Source organism: Macaca nemestrina, chromosome 17 (genome assembly GCF_043159975.1).
Source record: "Macaca nemestrina isolate mMacNem1 chromosome 17, mMacNem.hap1, whole genome shotgun sequence".
Lineage (NCBI taxonomy): Eukaryota > Metazoa > Chordata > Mammalia > Primates > Cercopithecidae > Macaca > Macaca nemestrina.
Window position 1 is genome coordinate 86,868,346 of NC_092141.1, and position 22,169 is coordinate 86,890,514.

Consider the following 22,169-nt stretch of genomic DNA (forward strand, 5'->3'; position numbering starts at 1 on the left):
TTGGCCAAGGTCACACAGCTTGTGACGGTGGTAGAACCTGAATTCTCTCAGGCTCTGACCTCAGATCAGAGCAATTACCTTAATTCCTCTGAACTTCCACTTCCTCTTCTGTAAAATGGGATTGTTGAGAGAATTAAATGAAAGAATCTGGGTCTGGTGTTTGGCATGGTGCTAGCACACGGTAGGCACTCAGTAAGTGATGACCATCCCATTATTGTTCTCATTATCGCAATTATATCCTGTTGCCTCATGCATTCTCCATTTGCTTCTAAACCAACTCACATTGGTGAATTACTTGCCCGCATGCACACAATGGAATTGGGTAGGCAACGTGGTCAGATAGCATAGTCCCCTTTAGCGCTACCCCACCCTGATCAGCACTCAGGAGTTGAAAAGCAAATGCCTCTCAGCATGGAGCCCTTGCATTGAGCTCCCGCAACGGCTGGCACTTTTCCTCCTACAGCTCTGCTCTCTCAGAATTGTCTTTGCCTGGACTGTGTCCTACATCAAAGAGCAAGCAAAGTAGGGATGGGAACCAGATGAACCCTTCACCAGGTAGCATCAATGCTTTACAGAGAAACCAATCAATGGGTCAATGGCTGGATGGATGGGTGGATGAATGAATAGATGGTTGAAGGGTAGATGGATGGATGGATGGATGGATGGATGGATGGATGGATGAATGGATGGAGGATGGGTGGATGGGTGGATGGATGGATGGATGGATGGATGGGTGAATGAGTGGAGGATGGGTGGGTGGGTATATGAAAGAAAGGAAGGAAATACAGATAGATGAATAGATGGATAAATGGACAGATGGATGAGTGGGTGGATGGATAGAAGGAAGGAAGAGAAGAAAGATAGTGTGTATGGGTGGATGGATGCACAGATTAATGAATGGATGGGTGGATAGAAGGAAGGGTTGAATAAAATATGGATGGATAGATGGGTGGGTAGATGGGTCAATGGATGGATGAATGAATGAATGGGTGGATGAGTAGAAGGAAGGAAGGAAATATGGATGAATAGATGGATGGGTGGGTAAATGGGTGGAGATGGGTGAGTGGATGGAAGGAAAGGTGGAAGAAAATGTGGAAGGATGTCCATTTGTAAATAAATAAATGGACAGATGGATGGATAAGTGGGTGAATGGATAGAAGGAAGGAAGGAAAGATGGATGAATAGATGAACAGATGAATGAATGAGTGGACAGATAGAAAGAAGAAAGAGCATATGGATGGGTGGAGATGGGTGAATGGACCCTTTGCTCAGGATACTCCCTGAAACTGCAGAGAAAGAGGTTAAGCAAGAGGGTGAGGAAAGACAGGTACAATGCTTCAGGGAGACTCCACATGAAGTTTCCACAGACTCTAAAACCACCCAGCAGCTGTCCAGAGTCCTAGTGTCCCTGCTTACTCTAGTGTCTCTGCTCACACCTTGGAGATGGGAAGTGAAGGCCAACCAGAGAATAGGAGGAGCCCAGAAAACCTCAGCCCAGTCACCAGAGCAAGCCACCTTCTGCCCTAAGCCGTGGAAAGTCTTAGAGGTCAGGTCTACTGGCCACAGAAAGGAGGGAGTTCAATGGTGGTGGAATCAATGCAATAGGCAGCAGCTGGCTAAGAAAGGATTTTCTGAGAAGGGCTCCAGGTCCTGGCCCAGGCCCTGGCCCTGCATGAAGGTTGGGGTGGGCCTCTTCCTGCCTGAGTCCAGGGCCAGGACTCCACTTGGGAAGGGAACTGGCAGCCACCTGGGGGCTCCTCGGGCTTGCATCTATTTGCAGCCTGGACTGCTTGATTTATTTATTTGTGCTTTTGGCTCCTGTGTGCCAGAGACCCCGTGTGCTTTGTTCTGCCACAACATGGCTGCATGGCCTTGGACAGTGCTGCAGCCTCGCAACCCCCCAACCCCCTTCTCAATGACAACAGAAAGCCACCACACATGTGCACGTACACACACATACACACACACCAGTGCATGCACATATGCACACCAATGTGCATATGCACATGCAGGCATGAACACACACACGTGCCTGCAAGTGTACACACACACACACAAGAGGTGCCCACTCTCTAGTCACAACTCTCCTCTCTCCTCTCTGGAGAATGTCCCTGTCGGGCCCATCCTCTGGCACCCCACTCACCTCTACTGATCCATGCATCTCTTGCTTTACACACACAAAAAAACTTGTATCTGAAATGTTCACACTCATGTCTCAGCTTGAAAATTAAATCCCTTTAATGACTGAAGGTCCAAGTCCTTCTGCAAAGGAAACCCTGGAGCGAGTCCTTGGGTAAAGTTAAACATTCTTTTTGTAAGCCTGCCAGCCAGGCCCCGGCCAGATGCTGGAGAGAGAATAGCCAGGCCTACACGGGCAGATTTCTCCTTTTTCCAGTTGTGAAGCTCAAGTGACCTCTTTGGGGACAACTAGCTGTAGCCAGCTGGGCTTACCAGCTCAGCCTCCCCCACAGTGTCCTAATGGAGGGCTATCTAGTGAAAATTCCTTCAGGTCTTTTTTTCCACTATTTTTATTAAAAGGCAGTATAGGCCTGGGTTCAAATCCTGTTCTGCCACTTAGTAGCTGTGTGACTTTGGAAAAGTCACTTGACCTCTCTGAGCCCTGGTATCTTCAGTCTGTAGAATGATGATAATGTCAATACCACCTCATTGCATTATTGTGAAAAGTGAATGGGAAGACACACACACAGTCACTAGCACCGTGTCCAAGTTGTTAATAATGAAAATATTACTGCCATTTTATTTACAGTGTACTAAATAGTGAACAATATGATTCTATTTACAGCAAACCATGACGAATGGATGGCATGGGCTCAATGCCAGTTTCCAGCCCCAGTCACTAGGCAGCAGTTCAGCCTCCCTTGAGGTAGGGCTAAGGGAACTTGAGGCCCCGGCTCAGGCCTGGTCTGTGCCTTGTCTTCTTGCTCCACGTCCTTGGACACCATTGCACACCCCACCCTGGGCTCACTAGGTTTTTTCCTTGGCCTCCACCTACAGGTTCAGATCTCAGAATATGTATCAAAGCTCAAGGAACAAGTTTCCTTCTGGGGCTGCCCATGTCCCCCCACTGTCCCCTGGAAGAACCAGGGGAGCACTCATCCGTCCTCTAGACCATCTGAATCTGGTTGCTGGTGAGCTCAGAGAGGGAAAGCAGCCTGCCCGGAGACACACAGCAAGGCAGCGGCAGGAGGCTCCCAAGGCTCTGAGCTCCAGCCTCTGACTCTACCACCAGACGAGTTTACAATGGAACTACTTCATGCCCCAATGACAGGGAGGGGAGAATGAGTCCTTGGTAAATATGAAAAGCCGACTCCTCCCTCCTGAGGTCTCCACCACCAAGAGCTGCTCATACGCTTCCTGTTGTCTTCATGCTGTGGTCAAGGCTGACCTCTCTTCTCCGCCAAAGGCTGACCTCTCTTCTCCGCCCTTCAGAAAGAGAAGATATTAAAGCCTGCGAGAGAGGGGAGGGCCCTGGGGACAGGGAGCGGGCAGAGCGGCCAGTTTCACTGAGTGCCGTGAAAGAAAGCAGCTACCCTTGCCTTCAGTGTGGAGCCTGGGCCGCACCCAGCCTGGAGTCCAGGGCCTCAGGCAAGCCGCCTCCCTTCCAGGCCGGCACTGGCCATTCCAGGACCCCGGGACTCCCTGCCCTCACTTTCACAGAGGCATCTGGGTGTTCTGAGTGCACAGCTCCTCTCAGCACAGCAGGCTTGGGAGCCCACTCGGCTTTGGGCAACGGTCAGCAAAAAACAGTAACAGCACGATCCCTCCTGCTCACGGGCACCTTCCATGCCGCCAAGTCCTGCAGGAAAAGCCCAGATGACTCCAGGATGGGCCCCTGACTTCCAGGGAGGCCAGCCCCCTCGTTTCTTCACTTTTTTGACCCGTGAGAAAACAGAAGCGTTCATTATCCAGAAGCGTGTGGACGTCCATGCAACTGGCAGCACCATGCCCTGGGCCAGCAGGAACCAAGGACAGGACATCTGATTCTTTCCTCACCTTCCCTCAAGGACAAGGTCAGCCAGCAGAGCACCGGGGCGAAGATGTGATGGAAGAATGCATTTATAACCAAGGGGAGCCGGATCACCCTCACCAGCTAAGGTTAGGCAATAAACGAGTGCTCAGGTTCGCATAGAATCAGGGCTGTCTCCCTGGAAGAAGGGGACTGTCAACCAGGTTGAGAAGGAGAGGCACCAGGACCGAAGCAGGTACCTAACTTCAGGTGTTAAATTATCTGCACGGTTCTACACGTCTGCTTGCTGGGCAGGGCAGCCACCTGCCAGCTGCTCCTGTGACCTCTGAGAACTGCTGAAGCCTTTGAGGTGTCTGTCCAACACCAGCCGGGATGTATGACAGCTGGGGCGTGTGTTTGGGGCTGTTTCTGAGTGTCGCGGGTGAGAAGATGAAGCGGCCAGTATTTCCTGATCACTCTTGCTGGCTGATTCTGACTTTCATTTAGCCTCAAGCAGTTCTGAGACTCCAGGAGCTAGGGTTGTGTCAGACACTACCAATGAGTGAGGCAGACACACTGAAGCAAGCTGGGCGTGGCAGAAAATCAGGTGTGCCCGAGGCCTGAGCACCCCCTCCCTTTCAGTCCTCACAGCAATAGGATTCCCCAACAGACATGTGGGTCCTGATTGCATGGCTCTGGAAAGGAAAGAGAGGCCGTCCCCAGCACCGCCCCCTCTGCAGACACACGCGCACACACACACACACACACACACACACACATCTGAACAGGCCAGGCCAGGCCGGGCCAATGCAGTGTCTCGCTGTGAAGTAAGAGGAGAGCAGACGCCCTGTCTGAGAGCCACATGGGCCAGCAGCCTGCGTAGGAGCAGCAAACCATGTCCCAGACTCTGGGTGGGCCTCGTTTATGTCTGGAAAGAAAAGGGATTCTGAGGAGGGCTGGGGCAGGCAGTTGGCTGCACGGCAGGGGGCTCAGCCCCATTCACCGCAGCCCAAGGCCCACCATACGGGCCAGGAGGCTCCACAGGCCAGCCCTGGCTGCCAGGGGTCCCTGGGGACAGCTTTGGAGCCCCTGGCTCAGCGGCACCTTTCTCTTGGATGTTTAACCTCCCAAAGTTGTTGGTGGTTGATCAGGCAAGCAGAGGGTGCTTCGATTCTGGCCAGCTTGGAGAGCCTTCTTGCGTCTCCTGTGTGGGATTTTCCGCCCAAGGGCCTGTTGATGAAGGGGAATATCCCTGGGTCACCACCGGCTACAAGGCCTTTCTTAAAAAAAGAAAAATAAAGCCAGATATAGACAGCACTGCCTGCAGGTGAAGAGCGGGATAGAAACAATTGCCCAGATTCTCCAAGCCCAGAGATCACTCCCACCTTCAGTGTCTGACCTTGGGCCTAAGGGCCCAGATAATTGTCTCATTGGAATTGTCTCATTGGGCCTCCACCCTAGACTGTCTGAATACTTCTGGAGCCCAGCCCTCACCACAGAGGCCATTGTCATTTTTTAAAAATAGTAATAATGGATAAACATTACATTTAAATTGTGATTCGTCTAGACAATGGAATATTATTCAGAGAGAAAGAGAAATGGGCTATCAAGGTACGTAAAGACATGGAAGGAAATGTAAACACATATTGCTAGGTGAAAGAAGCCAGTTCCAAAGACTGCATCCCATATGATTCCAACTCTGTGACATTCTGGAAATGGTAAAACTGTGGGCCGGGTGCAGCGGCTCACACCTGTAATCCCAGCACTTTGGGAGGCCAAGGTGGGCGGATTATTTGAGGTCAGGAGTTCAAGACCAGCCTGACCAACATGGCGAAACGCCATCTCTACTAAAAATATACATACATATATATATATATACAAAAATTAGCCGGGCTTGGCAACATGTGCCTGTGGTCCCAGCTACTCAGGAGGCTGAGGCAGGAGAATCGCTTGAACCAGGGAGGCAGAGGTTGCGGTGAGCTGAGATCGTGCCACTGTGTATTGGCCTGGGTGACAGAACAAGACTCCATCTCAAAAAAAAAAAAAAAAGGTAAAACTATGAAGACAGTAAAAAGACCAGTGGCCACCAGGGTTTGGAGGGGAACGGAGGACGACTGTGTGGAGCACAGGGGGTTTTGGTGAAGGAAATGATTCTGTAACTTACTAGAATGGTGGATACAGGGCATTGTGTGTTTGCTGAAACCCACAGAGTGTACAACACGAAGAGTGACCTCTAATGTAAACTGTGGACCCTAGTTAATGACAATGTATCAGCATTGGCTCAGTTGGAAGGAATGTGCCACACTAACTCAAGGCCTCAGCAATAGGGAAAGTGTGTATGTTGGCAGTGGGGAGGGTAATACAGGAACACTGTATTTTCCACTCAATTTTTCTGTAAGTCTAAAACTTCTCTAAAATGTAGTCAATTAACTCTAGTCTGGGCAACATAGTGAGATCCCCATCTGTTAAAAAATATTTTTAGTAGTCTCTAAATTAAATAATAATAATAGGTCAGGCGCAGTGGCTCACGCCTGTAATCCCAGCACTTTGGGAGGCCGACGTGGGCGGATCACCTGAGGTCTGGAGTTGGAGACCAGCCTGACCAACATGAAGAAACCCCGTCTCTACTAAAAATACAAAATGAGCACGGTGGTGCATGCCTGTAATCCCAGCTACTCGGGAGGCTGAGGCAGGAGAATCACTTGAACCCAGGAGGCAGAAGTTGTGGTGAGCCAAGATTGTGCCATTGCACTCCAGCCTGGGCAACAAGAGCAAAACTCCATCTCAAAAAATAATAACAATAAATTACACACAACACACATTTCATTGTGTGTCTATTAACCATGCCTTTTATTTTCTGCATTCTGATGCTTTGACATCTTGGGGCCTTCCAGACGCTGGTGGGACTGCCCCTCCCAGGGTTAGGTAATTCCTAAACGTAGCAAACAGCTCACCTTCTAAAGGGCCTTTCATATGCAAACCAGCCAGTCCAGAGCCCACACCCTAGTCACCTCCTTTATCAGGCTCTCTCACCCTGGGCCACTGTGCACCTGCCCTGATCACCCCAGGGCCAACTGCCAGATATCTTGGGACAACCCCTCTCCTCAGAGCCCTCTGAAATTATTCAAACTAGCAATCCTAAACCTGCTTATCCCACCCAGTCCTTCCCACGGAAGCCACAGGAAAGGCTCCTGCCAGGCTCCACTTCCGTCTGCCTCTGGCCAGCCCTGGTGCTTCCCCGTGTGACCTGCATGGTGTGGTCTGGGCCTTTCTCAGGGCTGTGAGTAATAAACTGTCTTGTCCATGGCCTGGTCTGTTAGCCACATCAGACCTAAATAACAACAGCACCTACATTTTAAACAGCACTGACCTAGGACGGACACAGGGTGAGGCGCTGGACAATTGATCCACCCGGGACTCTCGTTTGGAAGGTGAGCTTGGCTCGGTTTTCAGGGCGGCAGCAGCAGCTCCTAAATTGAAGGATTTTCAGCCTGTGGAGTGTCCATGAGATCCATGCTCTCTGGAAGTCCTGGACTGTGGGGTAGGGATGGAGCCCACCCCGTTTAGTCCCCAGATGAATGAACTGAGGCCCAGAGAGGGGAGGATTCGCCTAAAGTAGCCAAGCTCACTAGCAGCCCATCTTGCACTTGGCACATATGGGAAGCCACAGAAACTGGGCACAGCTCAGTGTCTCATGCCCTGCCACGCCTGGGTGGGTGGGGCTCGGACACCCACTGCTAACACAGATGCCTAATTTCAATCAAGCACCCAGACCCCCAGCCCACCCATGGCAAGTGTGTTCCAGCCATGTCGCCTTTCTTCCTGTTCCTCAGTGTCCTGTCCTCCTATCCAGGCCTCACCTGACTTCAGTGCCACCCAGAACCCCAGCCCTCCAGTTCAGGAGGGTTCGAGAAATGCACGTAGGATCTTAGCACTGACACATAGGAGGGTCCCCCGATGCACACGAGCCACCTCCCCTCCCTCAAACCTGCTGCAGGGCAAAGCCAAGCGGATGCTCTTAGCAGAGCAGCCCTGGAATGCCTTGGGAGGCACAACCGGCAGCTGTGTGCAGCTCAAAGGTGGAGCCACTTCCAATGCCCAGAGGAGGTTAGCCAGAGGGGCGAAGAGGACACCAGGCTGTCACATCAGGTCAAGTGATACGTTCAGTGGTGGCCTGACCACAACCAGCTTGGAGAGGAGGGTTTGGGACCTGGACTCTCATGCCCAGACACTCTGTGTGTGTGTGTGTGTGTGTGTGTGTGTGTGTGTGTGTGTGTAGGGGCAGAGTGGAACTCTCCCTAAAAGTTCTATTTAAATAGATAATGTTTATCAAGAAGTACCAGACTAGCAGCAGGAAAAATACTTAAAACCACTTAAGTAAACACCAAGATTGGCAGGAACCATTTTTCAAGAGAAAAGAGCTGGGAGAAGGCTGCCAAGCAATAGATGGAAAGTATAATAAATTCCATGTCACTCTAGAGGCTGTGACTCTCCAGGGCACTCTGGGCCCATATCTGTCGCTAAGGTTCTGATGGGCTGGCACAGGACACTTCATCATCTTACTACTTTGACATATCACATCCAAAAAGGTGGTGCTGGGCTTGGGATGTGGTGGCTCTTCTTCCCAAACCATTGGGAGTTTAGAGAGTTCTGTGTCTGTGGAAGGGGAGTTGGCATCAAGCTCGCTGAGGCAGTGGCACTGGGAGGAAAGAGCATTTCCCAGGAGCCAGTGTCCAGGGCAGAGGATGGGAGGTGACCTTAGGTGATGACATATGAAGAGGGGCTATTCCTCCTCCTTCATGCAAGGATCATGCAGCTGACCCTAAGCCAGCCTCCAGGCACTCTGGCCAAGCCTCACGTGCTCTCATCCTTCCCCAGTAGTTCCCAGCATGGGGCAAACAGTTCTGTCTTCTCAAAACCCAGGCGAATGTATCTCCTTTGCAGATGCTTCAGAATCCAGAGCCAGAACTCTGCAGAATGAGGCAGCTGGAGTGCCCCAGTGGAACTTCATTCTGCAGACCTAGCCCAGGGGAGGTTACCGGGCAGGCAGCTTCAGAAACCCACAGACAAGCAAAGGGATGTTTTATTTGAGACCACAAGGCCATAGTGATTCCCAACTCACCAATCCATGCTCCAACACTGACCTGCTGTGTGAACTCAGACGAGGCCCTTAACCTCTCCTCCACCTCAGGTTTTCTCACCTGTCAAATGCAATTCACAGTTTTAGCTCTGCCAACCCCACCAGGCTGTGGGCAGATCAGGTGAGAAAATGGGATGGGCTTGCATTTAGCCCTCCTCTGTGGTCCTCCCTGCAGCGGCTGAGGATGGTAATAACGACAGCAGCCGAGCTTCGTTGAGTATGTTGCACAACAACTCATTTCACTCTCCCAGCAACCCCATTTTTCAGATGAGGAAACTGAGGTGTAGAAAAGGTAAGAAATTGACCAAAGTCAGAGTGAACTAGCAGTGAGGCTGGGTCTCCACCTTAGATCTGTCCAGCAGCCCCTGGGCCAGGTTTCTCAGGCATTGGCTCTCCACCTTTGTGATTTTTGCCAGATCTGTGTCCCACCCTGAACTATGATGTATAATATTGTGTTTGTATGTATTAGGTATCGTCATTTATTCAACACATTTTTATTGAGGACCTAATAGATGTGCCAGGCACCATTCCAAGTTTAGAGATACGGAGTAAACAAAAGGGACAAATATACCTACCCATGTAGGGCTTTTAATTTTTCGAGATAGGGTCTTGCTCTGTCACCCAGGCTGGAGTGCAGTGGTGCAGTCACGGCTCACTGCAGCCTCTGCTTCTGAGCTCAAGTGATCCTCCCACCTCAGCCTCCGAAGTAGCTGGGACTACAGGTGCATACCGCCATGCACACCTAGTTTTTTTTGTTTTGGTTTGGTTTGGGTTTTTGTTTGTTTGTTTGTTTTTGTTTTGTTTTGTTTTGCTTTGTTTTTGTAGAGACAAGTTTCACCATGTTTCCCAGGCTGGTCTCAAACTCCTGGGCTCAAAAGCAATCCACCTACCTCAGTCTCCCAAAGTGCTGGGATTACAGGTATGAGCCACCACTCCTAACCAATAACCTTCTCACTTTTAAAGTGACATTTATTTTCAGTCTGGGTGTGGTGGCCTATAATCCTAGCACTTTGTGAGGCCAACGCAGGCAAATCACTTGAGGTCAGGGCTTCAAGACCAGCCTGGTTAATATGACCAAACCCCGTCTCTACCGAAAATACAAAAATTAGCCAGGTGTGGTGGTGCTCGCCTGTAGTCCCAGCTACTTGGGAGGCTGAGGCATGAGAATCACTTGAACCCGGAGGCAGAGGTTGAAGTGAGCCAAGATCCCGCCACTGTCCTCCATCCTGGGTGACCAAGGGAGACTCTGTCTCAAAAGAAAAAAAAAAAAAGTAGCATTGATTTTTAAAAGACAAGTTCATGTCGCTACTACAAATGAAAATCCAGTATTGGATGTTCTGATCCTGTAAACATAAATAACATTAGAAATCAAGGTCAGCAAAGTCTAGCTGAGTATTCTTGTCTGCTAAAGGCTTGAATCCTGAAAAACGCTCTTGTTTGCTTAAAAAGGAGATTTCCAGTCTTCAAAAATGTCTAAACATGGAATTATCCCATGACCCAGGAATTCCGCTCTTAGTATACACCCAAAAGAATTGAAAACAGATATCCGAATCCTTGCACACAAACGTTCCCAGGAGCACGTTCACTCACAGGAGCAGAGAGGTAGAAACAACCCAAATGTCCGCCCGGGGCTGAATGAACACACAAGATGTGGTTGACCCGCACAGCGGAGTATCACAAAAGGAGGGTCACAGCTGGGTGCGGCGACTTACGCCTGTAATCCCAGCACTTTTGGGAGGCCGTGGTGAGCGGATCACCTGAGGTCAGGAGTTCGAGACCAGCCTGGCCAACATGGTGAAACCCCATCTTTACTAAAAATACAAAAATTAGCCAGGTGGGGTGGTGGGCACCTGTAATTCCAGCTACTGGGGAGGCTGAGGCAGGAGAATTGCTTGAACCCAGGAGGCGGAGGTGGCAGTGAGCCGAGATTGTACCACTGCACTCCAGCAGTCTGACAGAGTGAGACTTCGTCTCAAAAAAAAAAAAAAAAAAAAAAGGGAGGCCCGGCCAGGCGCAGTGGCTCAAGCCCGTAATCCCAGCACTTTGGGAGGCCGAGACGGGCGGATCACGAGGTCAGGAGATCAAGACCATCCTGGTTAACACAGTGAAACTCCGTCTCTACTAAAAAAATACAAAAAACTAGCGGGGCGAGGTGGCGGGCGCCTGTAGTCCCAGCTACTCGGGAGGCTGAGGCAGGAGAATGGCATAAACCCGGGAGGCGGAGCTTGCAGTGAGCTGAGATCCGGCCACTGCACTCCAGCCTGGGCGACAGAGCAAGACTCCGTCTCAAAAAAAAAAAAAAAAAGGAGGCCCACAAAAAGGAGGGAAGCACCAATTCAGGGTGTAGCACAAAGGAACCTCTAGAACATTCTGTTCAGTGAAAGACGCCACACACAAAAGGTCACATGTAAAATAATTACATTTCTATGAAATATCCAGAATAGGCAAATCCACAGAGCCAGAAAGCAAGGTGCTGAATGCCAGGGGGCGTGGGGAGGGGGGCAGAGACGAGGTGAGGGAAGGAGGAATGAGGAGTGGTTGCTTAATGAGTATGGGTTTTCCTTTCGGAGTGATGAAAAGTGTCCTAGAACTAGATAGAAGTGACAGTTCCACAACATTGCGAGCACACTAAATGTCACAGAAGTGCACACTTTAAAATGGCTAGTGGTTAATTTTATGTTCAGTGGATTTTATCTACATTTTTTTTCAAACGGGAGATTCCCAAGTGTTAGCAAGGTGTTAGAGACATACCTTCACCAAATGAGATTTTCTCCTTACTACAATAAGAGAAGAATGAAAGAGAATTGCATATTGCCTGCTAATCTCCATGGTACTTTCGCCTGCAGTGTCTCCTTGGGTCTGCTGGGTGAGCTTGGACTGCCGACAGGAAGGTGACGGTATCTGCATTTGTTTCCTGGCGCTGCCATCACGAAGAACCACAGACTGGGGGTGGTTTCAACAGCAGAAATGTATCATCTCACAGTGCTGTAGGTTAGAAGCTCAAGATCAAGGTGTCAGCAGGTTTGGCTTCTCCTCAGGCCTTTCTCCTTGGCTTGCAGGTGTCTGTCTTCCCACTGTGTCCTCACACGGTCTCTGGGCGCTCACACATCCCTCGTGTCTCTGTGTCCAAATTATTGTGAGGACACCAGTCGGGTTGGATGAGGACCCATCCTAACGGCTTCATTGCAACCTTATCACCTCTGAAAGACCTCATCTCCAAACACAGTACAGTCACATTCTGGGGCACCGGGGGCTTGGGCTTTAGCATGTAAATTTTGCCAGGAGAGGACACAATCTGGCCCCCAGTGATGTCCCAGCTGATTTGATAAGGGACATGCAGAAGGCAGCTCAAGCCACAAAGTTGGTGGGAGCAGAGCCGGCCAACAGCCCAGGTGCTCAGAGCTCCCACCCAAATATGCTCCTCTGCACCTGCTGCTGCACCCAGGGGTGTAAATGACCATACACACAACCACACACACACACACACACACACACACACACACCCCGTCTGTTTCAGAGATCAAGACTGTTCAGCCTCAGCTCCCTTGCCCTTGCCATCTCCACTGTGTCTCCCTCTCTATCCAACAGCTGCACAGGCCCCCACGAAGGCTCTGATCCAGCATCTGGGGGATGCATGTGACTAACTAATTAACTCTAATGAATTACGTGTCCACACGCCTGGTGAAAAGGGCGCACATGGAGGATGCACGCTTTCTCGAGTTTGGACCTGGAGAGATTGATAACAACGGCCACGCATTTGGAATTCAGAGTTGGGTCTTTGTTTAATATGCATCTTTCTTCTCCAGGCATCAAAGAGATTAATTTTTTTTTAGAGTAAACAGACTTCAAAACAGGATTTAGTCCCTGAAAGCCTGCACCTGATTTGTCAGTCCTGGCTCAAGCTGCCCCAAGCCTTAATCATTTTGCAGGTGGATGAAAGAGATCTGAGATAGTGACGGGGGTTGCGGGGGAGAGGAGGGGAGAGGATGCATGCGGAAGTGCCAAGCATACTGGCTCTGCTCCTGCAGCTGAAGCAGACATCAGGACCAGGTCTGTTTGAGCCAGAAACAAAGGACACCAAGCAATAAAAATGAGCCCATTTTCCCATCCCGCGCCCCCCACGGCCCCTGCCTCGTGGGAGCCCCATCTCCTCGCTGAATGTGTCCAAGGATGTGCCCATTTCATCCTGGCTGTTTTAAAAGCCATCCTGGAAAAGATGCTCATGTGGGAAGCCCTTTGCCTCAGCGTCAGCTGGCTGACTCCACTCGAAGCAGCCTCTTCCTGAACCAGTAACCCCTCCACTCTGCTCAAACCCAAAACTGGAGTCCCCTTCAAGGTCTCTGTGTCCCTTGCCCCAGGCCAAGCTTGCAGAGTCCAGCCTTGCAGACCAAGCCTGCAAGGCCCATGTTCAAATAATATGTTCTCATTCTCGAGGGGCCCCTTCTTCCCCCATCCCTCCCCAGCCACATGGTGGGACTGAAGCTTACACCTGTTTTGATATCCAGGGAAGAGTCTAGTCCAGTAGGTCCTGTCTGATGGCCACCCCTTAAATGCAGGTGGCATGCCCCGAAAGAATCAACCTGCCTCTGAAACCCTCCCTGGTCCCCACAGAGGGACGACTGCCCCCCTCCTTCCCTGCACCATCACCAAACACAGATCACAACCTGTATCCTTCTTTCCTGTCCCACCTCGGCCTCAACAGCAAAGCAGTGTCCTGTTACATGATGGGGGGTGGGGCAAGATGTTAGGGGAGGCCCGGCTCAGCCACACTGGTGGAGGACATTTCTGTTCCTATAGTATCCAGCAGCTGCCTGGATCCAGTATGTGTACACCCCCTCAGAGGCCCGGTTTCTGCACTGCCCCGCCTCCCTGCAGTAGAGTGTGGACCCTCAGTGTAAGATAAGCAGTGCCCAGAAGCTGGGTGTGGAGTCAGACAGAGCTGGACTAAACCTCAGCATCTTTTCTTTGCAACTTTGGGCAACTTCTGAACCACCCTGAGCCTGTTTCCTCTTAGGAAGAATGGAGGTGATTATGGAACCCACCCTCGGGGTGAGTGTGATGTGATAGATGGTATGAAAATGCCTGGCACAGAGCGGGCACTCAGCACACACTAGCTCCCCTGCTTACTCCTGTGCCCCTCAGCTCCTCGGAAAGAGAAAGCTGCTCAGCGGAGAGAGGAAGGATGCAGGGAGAGGGGAGGGCTCCAGGAGAAGAGAGGGCATGGAGAGAAGGGAGGGTGGGCCCTACTCCCTGTTTAGGCCAAACTACACTTCACCAATCTCCAGGTTCCCTTGTGACCCCCCCAGCTCCTTGGGGCACCCACATGCTCCCCTGAATCCCAGCCCCCCCACTTGTGGACACTAAGGGAGCTCAGACTGCAGAAACATCCAGGCTGGCTCCAGCCCGGCCATTCTGACCACATACTCGTGCTAATTCTGCCAGAAAGACCAGCCTGTGGTTAGCAAGGGCAGCCATTATGGTTTCCAGAAAATTCCTTTGAGCAAAAAGAAGCTGTTTGCCATTCCTGAGGCCCCTCCAGCCTGTACAAATGTGGCTTTCCAATTAAGCTGGGGCTGCTCCCAGATCTCTATCTGCTTTCCTTCTAAAGTAAGAAAAATCCTAGAGCAGTAGGCACTCCTTTTTATTTTTCTAAATCACTTCCAGTTATTTTTTCTGATGACCCAAGTAGTGCCTTTTCTGTTATCCAGGAACATGGTGGAGGGGCTGGTTGGGGTCAGAAGTCCAGGGGACCAAGTTGGGGACCTCACAAGGAGAAACGAGTTTGGGGGTAGGATGGCAAGCTCCTCTCTGGATGGATTGAGCAAGAGGCACTTTGGAATTCTTGAATCTGCCTCTGGGCAGGAATGTCTGGGAGAGTTGGATGCCCGAGGCTGGTTCTCAGGTGTGGGCTGGAGTGGCAGACTTGGAGTTGTGTGGGCTGGAGTGGCAGACTTGGAGTTCCTTGGCACAGATAGGACATCACATCATGGGCTTGGATGGGGTCTCTGGGACAGTGTGTGGAGTTGAGAAAGGAAAAGGCCAAGAATGAAACAAGGAAGAGAAAACCTGGAGAAGAGAAATTATCAAAGTGTGGTAGGAACGCAGAGGGGGACAAGACCAAGACAGAGGGATGCAGTGAAGCCGGGGAGGAGGGGGCTTCAAGAAGGGGCAGGTCAGCTGCATCACGTGGCCAGAGAGCTCAGTTCAGATGAGGCCCCAAATGGTCCACTGGACGTGGTACTTGAGATGTCATCAGGCAACCAGGAGAACACAGCAAAAGTGACATTATGCCAGTTCTAGGTCCAGTCTTGAAGACTGGCACATTTCACTTCCTCTTTCTTAAAATAGGCTCTCTTGGGGCCCTCCCTCTCAGACCCAAGCACCCATGCTGCGAGAATCCCAGCCTAGGTTATGCGTAGCCTCTCCAAGCAACAGCCCCGGTGGAGTGGCCAGCCCAGAGTCGGCATCAAATTCCAGTCCTGTGAGTGATACATCTTGGGGACTCTGACCTAGTCGTGTTTGTTTATGACTGCAGCCCATCCAGAAGAACCTCCCAGCTGAGCCCAGTCAACTCATAAACTCATGAAATAACAAAATGGTTGGTTTTCACAAGCCAAAAAAAAAAAAAAAAAATGTCATCAGAGATTCCACCAGAACAACTTTAATGGCTCGATGGGGATAGACCCCTAACCAAGAGGGATAAAGCGTGAACAAGCATGTGTGTTGTGTGCACATAGGCATGTGTGCAGGGAGGACAGACAGTGTTTAGAAGGACTTCATTGAGGAACTTGACTTTGGAAGGACTGCTCATTCCCCCTCACTACTTCAAAGGTCCCATCTTTGCCAGGCCTCAGGTAACTTTCCTACCAGGAAAAGCCCACCCACAGCTTGAGCAAGTGGCTTCATCAAAGATCTTGACCCTGTGATCAAGCAGCCTCAGAGCCTCAGGCAGGGAGCAGCAGCCTCAGGCCCCAGTCCCAGCCCTTCTACTTAAATTATTGGGTCTCAGCTGGGTGCAGTGGCTCACGACTATAATCCCAGCACTTTGGGAGGCCAAGGCAGGTGGATCACTTGAGGAGTTCAAGTCCAGTCTGGTCAACATGGCAAAACCCCATCTCTACTAAAAATACAAAAATTAGCCGGGCATGGTGGCACACGCCTGTAATCCCAGCTACTCAGAAGGCTGAGGCATGAGAATCACTTGAACCGGAAAGGTGGAGATTTCAGTGAACTGAGATCGTGCCACTGCACTCCAGCCTGGGTGACAAAGCAAGACTCTGTCTCAAAAAATAAATAAATATATATATATATATATGGTCTCAATTTCCTCCTCTCCAATGCAGGGCTAATGGCACTTCGCCTACCAATTTCTCAGGGCCATTGCTGGAAAGAAATAAAATGAAAGATATAAAAACTATCAAGGCAAAGCCTAATGTAAGAGATTCTTCTGATTCCTATTCAAAGGGAGGAGGAGGTTGAGGGAGGAGGAGGTTGAGGTCCAACCAGAAGCTGGCGGCCTCCTGAAGCTTCGACAGCACGCTTCTCTAAAAGCAAGCTTAGGAAGATCAAGGCACCCACAGGGCTTTGAATCTCACTAACAACCTCTGGAAGCTCTTCCATTCTGCTCAGATTGACATTGTACTAAAGAGCCTGCCTTTGGCCCCCTTTGAGGGCTTCTTGGATTTGCAGGGAAAGTTAGAGACTGCTTCTGTGACCAAAATCAGAAGCCATTTCTATAGCACCTGCTAGAGGAGGTGGCTTCCCTCTCTGTCTATCGTAATCCCATTTTCTGCCTCCAATATCTGTGGCTTGAAATCAGTGCTGCCTTCTGGCATGGAGGAGAGAGCACCAGAAAATGAGCCTAAAACGTCAGAAGTTCAAAAAAAGAGAAACAAAAAACATTAGCACCTTTATCCTATGGACCTGCAGGCAGCATCCTGCACCGGGACTGTGAGGAAGCCAAGAGCAGGCATAAGATGCAAAACAGAGTAAAATAAATAAAACTCATGCATCACGCTAGGGAGAGGGTCCACGTGGCCGACCAATGACAGCAGAGCAGCCCCTCCTGACGGCTGCAGCTTTAGGGGGCCTTCAGAGTGGTTTCCATGGCACCCGTGCCTTCATAATCCTCACCCAAGCAGCTCTCCTTCAGCTCACCTTGTGTCACCAAACGGGAGGAGAAATGAAGTAAGTGTGACAAATATGCTGATATCCAGAGAGAAAGAGAAGGCGGGGGAAGGAGGCGGGCAAGCCCAGGGGCTTCCTCCAGGGCAAGTGGCTAGGGTCCCTGCCTGGGATTCTGAGAGCATTTCTGGGGGACCGGGTCTAACCAAAACTCTGATTTAGAAAAATCCAGGGACTCAAATACCCAAAGGGTTTGGAGAGAAAGGTGATCTAAGCTCCTGTGTGCAGATGGCTGGGTCTTACACAGCAGTTCCCTGGGAACACAGAACCCTGAGGGACCAGGCTCCATGGCCACCATGGTCAGGTCTTATTGTGCTCACTGCCCCCCAGGCCCCCGGCAGAAAGTTCAGCCTTTATCTCCATGCTGGCATATGAGCTGTGTGGCCTGTATTAGCTGTGTGACCTCGCAAAGGCTGTGCCCATCTCTCTGAAAAGATACTAGGTTGCTCTGAGTATTGAAAATCCTATATTTAGATGTTCCCAGCTCATGCCTAGGACATAGAAGGATTGCAGTAAGCTGTAGCTTTTTAAAATACCCATTTCATTGAAGTACAATTTACATGCAATGAAACCCACTAATTTTAAGTGTACCATTTGATGGATTTTAACATGTATATATAGTCATGGAACCATCACCCAATCAAGATAGAGAATGTTTCTATGATGCAAAAAAGTCCTTGTATTTTATTTCCTGGTTTTATTTTTTTTTTTTTTTAGAGATGGGGTCTCACTATGTTGCCCATGCTGGTCTCAAACTCCTAGGCTAAAGTGATCTTCCTACCTTGGCCTCTCTAAGTGTGGGATTAAAGGTGTGAGCCACTGCACCCAGCTAATAATAACTTTTAAAATATTTGATTATGTTTAATGATACTTGAAGCCCACCCTGAGTCCTGTTCCCCTGCATAATACTCTGCTGTTTCTTCTTGGGTTCTTCTCAGAGGTATTATCATGGTCACACTTTCCTGGCATGTTCCTGAGCTTTCTTCTTCACTCAGACCCAATAGTACCTGCTGGTGGGGAGAGGGGTAGGGAAGGGGAAGGGGTCACCTACCCAACCCAGGCTCAGCCCCCATCTCATGTGAAACTGTGCCCACCCGCCGTGGCTGCACCCATGGACGTCACCAGTACGATAGCAGTGCAGGCGTGGCCTTGCTGTAGCAGGCCTGGTCCACCTAATGCTTTTCCAGCTCCTGCCTGACCTTTGCCAAATCTGTCCTTTCTTTCTCAGCCGGCCCTAGAGCCCCACAGAGAAGGTGGCGTGGAAGGTCCCCACAAAAGAATCCAGCCCTTCTCCATCCACTGATTTCTTTTCTTTCATTCATTCAACAAGAAATTTTTGAGGGGCTTCCTGTGCCAGGCACAGGCCAGGGGCTGGGTGGCAGGCTCCAGGGCCACAGGGCCCAGCCAGGCCCACCTCCATCACCTCTCCTTCCCCGCCCCGGACTCGGCCCAACAGGCAGGACTGAAATGAAACCTCGCCCCTCCAGCATCCTCCAATTTCTTGCTCTTAGATCAGACCCTACACAGCAGCAGGCAATTGAAAAGGACTTCCGGGTGCCCGCTCACACTTTCATCCTTCTTTTCTCTCTCCCTTTTTTCATCTTCTTTTTAAAAATGCTCTTTAATAGTGGGAAAGTTAGCATGAAAAGGAGAGAAAATGAGGCTTGAAAAGAATGTGTCTGATGTGCAGCAATTTGTTCACCTGCGAGAGGTTCTTCCCCTCCTGAACCTTGCTGCTGGGGGGCCCAGCGCTGCCAGGCGGCAGGAGGTGGGAGGCGGCTGGGAAGCTGGAGGAGGCCCTCCCTTCTGCCCTTCTGAAAGCAGAGGCAGGAGGTGGGTCAAGGTAGGAGATTGACCTCGTGACAGCAAGTAAAGTCAGGGTCATAGGAGACCAGGGTCACCTGCCATGTCCCTCTGGCACCTGTTGGAGCTACACTAGAGACCTGGAGAATTGTTCACCATAAGGCATTTCCTTTCCTATCTTAAGGCAAGAGCCTGGTGTCCTGCGTGGTGGGGAAAGGGGGCCTAAAGTCAGGGAATGGGGTCCCAGCAGGGCAGGTTCAGGGCCTGGTCACCCCAGGACTCGGGCCACCATTGCTCCCTCCCTCCTGCTTGGGCTCCAGCCACGTGCCCCACTGACTTTTGGAAGAGCCAGTCAGGACCCAGGTAAGGATCCTTCCCCGAGGATCCCAACTGGGTTTAGGGTTTCAAGACAGCCTCAACCAGCCTCCATCCACTCTGCACTGGACTGACCCTGCTGCCCCCTCCCCTTACTCAATGAGAAAGCTCAGGACCCACACGCAAGACAGAGCCTGCAAGAGAAGACCCCCAATGGGCTCCTTCCCTGCAAAGGAGACTGTTCTTTGGCTCCTGTCATGAAAGGCAGGGAGGCAGGGAGTCTGGGCCAAAGTGCCCACAGGGTAGGGGCTGCTAGAGCTTGTTTCCCTGGGAAATGACAGAGGGGTGCGACGCCAGTGAGCCTGGAGTCTTGACAGGCTGGACGGCTCAATGGTTAGACGGTGGGCTCTGGGCCAGCCTGCCCGGGTTCAGATAAAATCACATCAAATCCATTTGCTGCTTATTAGTTGTGTGACCAGGACTGGAACCAGACAGAAACTGGGGGTGATTGTAGTGGTGCCTTCCGAGCCACTGTACAAGTTACCATCCATAATGCACTTGGGATGGTACTTGGCACACAGTAGGTGCACGGAGAAGGCTTGTGTCCGAAGCTCAGCGTCATTATTTAGCCAGACCTTCCCCTGCATAGTAGCGCCCACCCCGCTGGCAGGATAGCAGTATGGAGGATGGGCACTTCCCTCCTCCCCTTCCACCTGGGGCAGGGACAATCTGCCAGGAGTGTCCCTGTCCCTGAGCTCCGGCCTCCCCCACCACCCCCAGTGACAGAGACGGAGCTGGAGCTGGGCTGGGTAGCAAAAGCTGCAGACAGGGGGCTGGGCTGCCACCTCAGGGTTGCCCCCACACTGCACAACTCTAGGGGATGCCATTTACATTAACAGCCCATGGTGGCCCCTGCCCAGGGCCAAGGCACAACTCTGGAGGAGACGGGCCAGGGCTCCCTGAGATCCTGTTTGCCCACCAAAGGCTGCTTCAAAGGCCCGAAGAATAAGCCTGAGAAGGCAGAGACAGAGGCATGGGCTGAGAAGGGCCTGGGAGCCCAGTTTGCCAGTGGGGGCCCAGCCTGGGGGGGCCACGGGTTTTCCCTTCTCCTGGAGCACAGTGGCCTAGTTTTCTCCTGGAGACGGAAGAGACCCAGAGAAAAGCTTCACGCTGTCCCTCCTTCAAAGCCATCTCACACCCACACAACTCCGCACCCCTCCCCAGAGGCCAGAGCTGCAGGAACCCGAGCGAGAGTGTGGTTTCCTCTCAGCCTCGCCCCTCAGAGACTTCCGCTCAGCAGCAGCTGCGGCCAGGCCAGCTCAAGGCGAGATATCAGCCAGTCCTTGTGAAACCTCCCTGCATGGTGGAGACAGACAGAGACAGGGCACCAGGCCAGGTCCCTTCCAGTGGAGGGGGCAGCAAGTGAGCAGAGGCGATCAGAGGGGTGGGAATCACAGGAGAGAACAGTGACTAGGGAGAGTGATAGAGAAGTGTGTGCCCCTGCTGTGTGCATGTGCAAATGTGCCTGTGTGCACATGCGTATGTGTGCTGCACGCTCAAGTGTGTAGCATGTGTGCAAGTGTGTAGGTGGGTGTGTGCAAATGTGGGAGCAGGCGTAGCTGTGTGCAAAGGTGTAAGTGTGCACTGCATAGGCACAAAGGATGTGTATCAGTGTACAAGTGCTGCATATGCAAGTTTGTGGCTGTGTGTGCAAATGCATGTTGGTGTGTCTGTGCCTGTGTGCAAATGGGTGTGTGCAAGTGTGCAAGTGTGTCACACAAGTGCAAGGGTGTATTTCTGCAAATGCACATGTGTGCAAGTGTGTGGGTATGCATGCAAATGGGTGCTAGTGCACAGGTGTGTGGGTGTGCAAGTGTATGCAAACACATATATGTGCACATGTGTTCAATGCGTGTGTGTGCAACTGTGCACATATGTGCAAGTGTGTGTGTGAGTGCCCTGGAAAAGAGAGAGGGAGAGGAAGAGAGAAGGAAGAGCAGAAACATACCTATGGTAAAAGCCAGTACTGCCCAGCAGATGTGTCCAACGGAGAGCACCGAGAGGCAGGACCAGCCTCTCTTTGTTCCTATCTCAGTAGCAGGCATGTAGCAGCACAATGACTTGTGTTGCTTGCCTGGCAGATCACACAGGTCACAGATGCCTCCTCGTCACAGGATGTGGTCGCTGCACCCTGTCCTAACTCCAGTCCTTTCCCTCACCTTCCCCAGCTAACCCCTTCCCTCCAAGTCCCCTGCCCTGATCGCTGTCAAGGTCAGCAGACCACGCCCCATCCATGAGGGAGCCAAGGGCAGTATCTGCTCAATGCCGTCACTCCCTGTGGGCCAGCTTCTCCTCGCCCAGGAACAAGGGGATTTCCTGACTGTCTCTTTAGGCAGGGTGACGTAAGCTGTTTTGCTAGAGTGCAGCCAAAGAGCCTTCCAGGTCTTCATTTATCTAGATGTGGAGTCCTTTGGGAATGAGCATGGCAGGCTTGCTCCTGCCCAGCATCTTGGAAGATCTCAGACCAGTGCTCCCTGTAGACGATTGGGACCTAAGAAACAGAGCCCTGCAGAAGGCCTGGCAAGACCACATGTCCCAGGGTGGCTGGTGTTTCCAGCGGTGACACTTGGGATTGAAATCAACCTTTGGAGGGCAAGAGACCCCACAGCAGCAGCTGTGCCACTGACTGGGGAGTGCCCAGCCTTGGCGCTGGAGTGGGGAAATGGCCTGGACATGAAATGTGTGGAGACCTGACCCCTG

The 22,169-nt window shown here is 51.4% G+C and overlaps 1 long non-coding RNA gene and 1 pseudogene across 1 annotated transcript; both read right to left on the reverse strand.

Annotated features, from left to right (window-relative positions):
* Nucleotides 1-2,215: 2,215 nt before the first annotated feature.
* LOC105469228 (uncharacterized) lies at nt 2,216-9,901 on the reverse strand. Its single transcript, XR_979866.2, has 2 exons — nt 7,338-9,901; nt 2,216-3,444 (listed from the first exon to the last, which is right to left on the reverse strand). It is a non-coding gene; the product is annotated as an uncharacterized lncRNA (long non-coding RNA).
* A 6,527-nt stretch (nt 9,902-16,428) lies between these two features.
* Nucleotides 16,429-21,752, reverse strand: LOC105469227 (putative uncharacterized protein FLJ46204; annotated as a pseudogene).
* Nucleotides 21,753-22,169: the final 417 nt, after the last annotated feature.